This window comes from Peromyscus eremicus, chromosome 3, assembly GCF_949786415.1.
Source record: "Peromyscus eremicus chromosome 3, PerEre_H2_v1, whole genome shotgun sequence".
Classification (NCBI taxonomy): domain Eukaryota; kingdom Metazoa; phylum Chordata; class Mammalia; order Rodentia; family Cricetidae; genus Peromyscus; species Peromyscus eremicus.
Window position 1 is genome coordinate 94057093 of NC_081418.1, and position 6824 is coordinate 94063916.

Consider the following 6824-nt stretch of genomic DNA (forward strand, 5'->3'; position numbering starts at 1 on the left):
AAGCTTGCCATGGAGTGTGTAGCATTTTGGGAATTCATTCTTAGTCACAGGGGCTAAGAACTATCTGCACACTCACAATATCCAGCTGCCAAGGGCCTGTACATTTGCCTGAAATCTTCTGTGGCTAGTCTGAGTATAAATACCATTGAGATTCGCTTCCTTTGGTCAATAAGGAGTGCTAAAGATCATAGTAAGTCATCCTCTCTGGATCAGTATGTGCACCCTTGTCATTTGAGTCCCTTGGGACCAATCACAGGGATTTAGATTTCCTGGGATTTATATTTACATCTTTAGTCTTGGTCTCCATCTTTTAGAAAAATGGAAGTCAGTATCTACCTTCATCTCCAGGGGTAGCCCAAGCTGATCACAGGGGAGGTTCTGACCCTCGCTAGACACAGAGGTGGATATGCTTGACAAGACTCTAGGCCACAGAGCTATGCCAGTGCAAGATGAATTATCGTCATACAGTTTCACCATGTCCGTGATGTTTCCATGATTAGGGTGGTGGAGGCACTATCTAACGTACGAGAGATACTGGTAACCAGCGGTTTCATTTTCATATAACAAGAATTCCAGGTGTTTTTTTTTTTAACTATCCAGTTTCATATTTTAGGTTTAGAAATATAGCACAGTTCCTGGTTTTAGTTTCTGTACAAGATCTCTGTGTTTGTAATAGAGAGATACCCAACTTAAGAGAATGTATTGATGTCTAGAACTCAAAGGGATGGCTGGGTTCAAAGGCTCACATACTACCAAGAGGTTGTTTTTTTTTCCTAGCTCTGCTCACCTTTGTTCGTTTCTTTGTTTCTGCTGCAGACGCAACTGTACTCCACTTGTGTTGACTTGAATGCTAAGCTTCTGTACAGCACATAGGGAATGGTTGTGTGTGAATGTGGGGGTGGGGGTGGGGAGAGGCAGGGAGGGGGAGAGATCATAGAAGGGTTGTGTTGGCTACAAGTATAGATAGATCTCTGATCTATAATTCTACTGAGAAGTACCGGCTGACAAAAGGGTCTCAGGTGCCCAAGAAAGCGTCTCTGGATGTAAGGCATCGCCCACCCACTCCCCTTAGGTGCCTCTTTCTGAGCTGAGCAGCAGAAGTAGCTACTGTCCAACTCACGACACAGCCACACCCACTCTCCTGAATCACTGCCACTGTCAGAGTGTGCTGTGGGCACTTCCAGATTTACAACATTCCAGTAGGACACAGGAAAGTAAGGCCTCACTGCATGTAGGGAAGGGTGGTGGAGCCTAGCTGTATAATGTACCCACCCATGGGATTCCATAGAATCCATGAGCTTCATAGTACTGTTTTCTGTCATTAGGTTTTGAGGGATTTGGCGACACAACAGACAACTGTGTAATCCCATGCTATGGATCAATGGTCCTTCTAAATTCAAGTTGAAATTCAATTGCTATGGAAACAGTGCCGAGAGGAGGGACCCATGTGAGGTATTAGGTCACGAGGGTCCTCTCACCGAGGCAGTGAGTTCTTGATAAAAGTCCCCCGAGGCAGGACTGATGTCTGTCTCTTGTGAGGGCTTGCCTTTCTACTGTGTTACAGTGCCCTGAGAAGAACCTGGAGGTGTAGCTCAGGGGATGTCTCCTTACCTTTGGACTTCCAAGTCTTGTTTAAGTGACCAAAAAAATCATGGCATCACACTCGCCTTCCTTGAGGGAATACCCTACCCATACTTTAGCAAGTGATAAATGGTCCCTTAGCCAAAAGCAGGCTCCTCCTCTCCTTCCTTGAGCCTCCCAGGTAACGAATTAGCAAGCCTTCAAACTTTCACCACAGGCACTGTGGTAAATCTTGGCCGTCAACCTGACTAGATAGATAGACTGTTAGGAACCCTGAGCCACTGGTGGAGTACATTGCTGGGTAAGTCTGAGAAGGTGTTTTCAGAGAGGATTGGCAGGGGGGTCAGCGGCCTGAGTGGGGAAGACCCAGCTTGAATGTGGGAGGTCCATCTATTACATCTCGACCCCAGATGGAACAAAACCTGCCGGTTCTCACCCATACACCTGCTCAGCTGTTTCTGAGTGGCGCATGCTTTGCTGATCTCGTCTCGCACAGACGTCGGGCTACAGAGCTCTCAGCCTTCAGTGTAGCCTGGAAGTACTGGCCCTCCAGTGGCCTCCAGGCCTTCAGTCTCACAAGGAGGTCTTCTCGTTCTGAGCCTTCTGGGTTCTTACGTTAACAGCTATTGGGTTTTAAGCTTTCGTGCTTTGGTTGAAGTTACCTGATGTTTATAAGAGATTTTTATCTATTTTTTTTAAAACAAGAACTCACATTAGATTCAAAGTCTACTTGTTTTGACAGTCATCTCTCTGTGAGGAATATTTTCTGACTTATTTATGTGTTTATCACGATGTCTCTCTCTCCTCGCATTCTCTCATTTATTTGCATGGGCACCTATCTTGGATTCAACGGTGCTGAAATAATACGCATCCAGCCACTCTGCCCCTATTACCATGGCTGAGCGCTTCACCCAGCATGCACTCATCAGAACGGCAGTTCTTAGTCTGCCTTGGGCAGAGCAAAACTAGCCTCGTGTCTTAAGTATTTCTTCATCTTCATCAGTCCATGCTGCCATTGCACAAATTGAAAACGAACACCTCTGAAGAGTTCTGGGTAAACAAGGGGTTCATCTTATCATTTGCCAGCCTCAATCAGCCTTGCTAGGTCAGAATACATCATTTCCTCGCTCTAAACGTTGTGTTTAATACCTTAAAGGCTAGTGTCGAGCCTACCAGCTTTTATGGGGTCGATGGTCTCTCCAGGTCTCTTGTAAATTCACATCACAACTTTAGTAAGTGTACATTTGAAAATTGACAACTGTAAGTTAAAAGGTATAAATTGCTTTTCTTTTAAAACTTTTGTATGGAAATATCTTCCTTCCTCTAGATAAAATCACATGTTCCCGTTGCTTCCCTGTGGTTTCCAGAACGTTCTTGCTGTATGTGATTTTTATGAACGTGTCTTACTATTTTGTACTCTGAGCCCCTGACAAAGAACCATACTGCCATGTTGATGCAAGAGCACATCGCTCAATGCAAAGAGGATAAGGGATGGTTTATTCTGGAACCAAATTTGAGGGACCACGGCCTGGAAACACAGACTTAGGTTACCCCAATGTGGAAGCAGTTTCATGAAGTTTTAGAGTAGCAGGGGAAAAAAAAAAAAAAAAAAGAAAGAAAGGCGTCCATCAAGGCTGTGCTGCCCAGTTCTTATGTCACCTTGACCCAAGCTGGAGTCATCTAAGAAAAAGGAACCTCAGCTGAGAAAATGTGCCCACTAGATTGACCCTTGGGTAAGCCTGGGTTGTGTTTTCTTGATTGGTGGTTGATGTGGAAAGCCCCGTTCATTGTGGGTGCTGCTACCCCTGGGCTGGTGGTCCTGAGTTCTATAAGAAAGCCGCCTGAGGATGCCATGAGGAGAAAGTCAGTAAGCAGCATTCCTATATGGTCTCTGTATCAGTTCCAGCCTCCAAGTTCCCACTCTCCTTGAGTTCCTGCCCTGTCTTCCCTCATCAGTGAACAGGGATGTGGAACTGTAAGCTGAACTAAGGGCCCCCACCCCACCCCCACCCCCACCCCCGCGCAGCTGTTTATGATCACAGTGTTTCATCACAGCAGTAGAAACTCTAAGACAAAGACAATTGAAATTCCACACCGGTGGATACGTTAAGCGGCAGTTACAGCACAGCAGAGAAATCTCAGCTACAGGCTTCAGATGCTATCTGATGACTCAGCATTTTGGCGGAGGGAAGCTTAGGGTTTGGTCAAGTTAATACCTTCCAATGGTTTTTCTCTGTAGGTAGGATGCTAGGTCTTGCTAGGAGCAAGCTGTTGGGTGACACACAGGTGAGACAATAACTATTCAGTAGGCTAAAGATTGAGCAAGATACATTGTAATTAGGCTCTGGTTCTGCAACATTCCAGTCTCTCCACAGTTATTGACGTTTTAATCAGTCAGTCAGCCTTGACAGGCAACTTCTGTTCAGTAATTCTCATTCACAATACTCGACTCTGTGTTCTCAGTGTACGCATAAGACCCACCTCAGAGTAGTACCTCCTTCAATATTGCTACTTGTGCGTGCATGCATGCGTGCATGAGGGTGTGTGTGTGTGTGTGTGTGTGTGTGTGTGTGTGTGTGTGTGTGTTGAGACATGGTTTCTTTGTGCTGCTCAGGTAGACTTGGCACTCCCAAGTGGCTGGAAACACAGGTGCACACCAGCGCACCTAACTAAATACTTTGGAACTTCTAAAGGGATGAGTAAAGTCTCAGAGTACAAGAGCTACAATCTTCTGCAGCGTGCTGTTCCGAGAGCCAGCCCTGCCTGTGACAAGGATTGTTTCCTGAGGTCATGGACATTGGTTTTATCCGCCCTTTCACTGCTAACAGTTCTGTATGTTGTTCAACTTCCGATGCCCCTCGTCCTCCTCTACATTAACCGAGATGCCCGAGTGGTGGGGCTGTCCAATTTCAGTTGTCTGGAGGGTCTCTGAAATTTCTTCAGAGCTTAATTAGTAACCCATCAAGTCCAATCAGTGCTGACCATATATATGCTAACGGGTGCGAGGCCATCCACTGGGCATGGGCAGCCTCCCAACAGCCACAGCCCAAAGAAAACTGACTCTCCCTTCCCCAGCAGCCGTCAATCACCGATAGCTCCTCAGCCGAGGAGGGGGGTCTTCAGGAGCCGGTAACCCATCCCTGAGTTTTTGACTGGTTTGGTCTTGTGCAGATCACCACATCCACTGTGAACTCATGAGGGCAATGGTCCTATCACGTCCAGAAGACAGGATTTCACAGCGCTCCTCGTATCCCCGGGCTCTTACATTCTTTCCATTCCCCTCTCCCTGAAGTCCCCTGTGACTTGGGTGGGGTTTAGAAACAAAAGGGAGAAGTCATCCTTCCACCACAGTGGTTGAAGGGTAACCTCACCGATGGCCGATGTTTAAGTTCTTTGACATTGAACAAAGGAAGGGAAAGGTCAAAAACTTGACTTCTGGGAGTTGTCCTGTGAATCTACATAGTTGTCCTATCTGCCTACCTCCCTGACACGCCTGCTTTCAAGACCATCTGTCCTCCCTATCTAGTCTGAGGCATTTGACTCCCAGACACATTTAGTAAATTTTTAATGAGAAGCAAACATTATTTGCCCCCCCCCAGAAGAAACCATGGGATCGAAGTCTGTTTTTTCCTATGATCCATTTCTTTTTTGTTTTCTGTGTTCAGTCATAGACAGACACTTGGGCCCCTGATCGAGCAGAGAAATGAAACACAGCCCTTCACTTTCAGCTCTCATTAGACAAACCAGTAGGAGTCTCTGGGGGGGTCTAAGAAGAAAGATTTCTCTGCTTTAGAGGTCATGATATTAGGCAGTCAGTTTAGACTCACAATCATCAGGCCCCTCCATAGTTAAAAAAAAAAAAAAAAGACCAGGTAATTAACCAAAATCTTCCTTTATTGTCTTAAAACCAGGTGCTTATTGCTAGTCTTTTCATGGGTAGCATCTGCTGCAACATACCTTGTTATGACATCAAACCAGATATATGTTTTTAAAAATGAAAAATGGTGGTCATCACCCTGGTTGGTTGATCACCCTCCAGTGAATGGTTCTACAGCCGTGAGTATATAGGCAACAGAAATTGGACTCCATGGCTTATTGTTTTTTTTTAAAAAAAGAGGACACAAATTGAGGGGTAGATTTAGGAGGAGTAGAGGTAGATCTGATGAACATACATTGTATGAAATTCCCAGAGAATTAATAAGAATATAATATTAAAAATAACTTAGCAGGAGCTGATCTCATTAAAGACAAAACAAACAAAATGTTAGCTATTGAGATCAAGAGCCACAGAAAGCAGGAGCTACTGAAAGCAGGTGGGATCCATGGAGGGTATTCCCTAGTGAACTTCTAGAATGGAAAGGGTGAATTTGTGAATCAGGAACTGTGGTAGTTTGAATGGAAAATGTCCCTCATAAGCTCAGGCATTTGAACACTAGGTCACCAGTTGGTGGTGCTGGGTGGGGAAGCTTAGGAGACATGGCCTTGCTAGAGGAAGTGTATCACTGGGGGTATGCCTTGAGAGTTTAAAACGTCACCCCCCCCCCCCCTTGCTGTTCATTCTCTCTGCTTCTTGATCTCCGAGCTTCCTGCTCTTACCCCCAGACCTGCTGCCTGGTGCCATGCCTCTCCACCATGATGAACTCTTATCCCTCTGGAACTGTAAGTAACAATAAACTGTTTTTTCCGTAAGCCACTCTTGGTTTTTTTGGCATTTATCACAGCAACAGAAAAGTAATGGATGCAGAACCTCTGGTAGGAAGGGGACTCATGAGCACAGACATTTTCTCTTCTGGATTCTACCTTCACTTTGCAGGAGTAAGCTTTCACGTATTTATTCTGGAGGGACAGATGGAGGCCCCAGACAGATGTTCCCACCTTCTTGATAGCTCCTCTTGATTGTGAGCCAGAAAGTAAACAAGGCATCCACAAGTGACAGAGGCGAGATGACAAAGACACTTAGCTGAGCCACATCCTCCTTTCAAGCAGTATTTTAAGAAGCTGATGGAGCAGAATTCAGCAAACTTCAGTGCATGGACCGAACTCGATTGTCACCTGTTTGTGTGGCTTGCATTCGAAGAATGGCGTTTTCATGTGTAAATAGTTACATTTCAGATGGTTGTATAGGGAGCTAAATTTTGTAGATACACTCTATAGACATCTACAGGAAAGGTTTGGGGGCCTGTAAGAGGGCTCAGCAGGTAAAGGTGCTTACAACGCAAGCCTGATGACCTGAGTTTAATTCT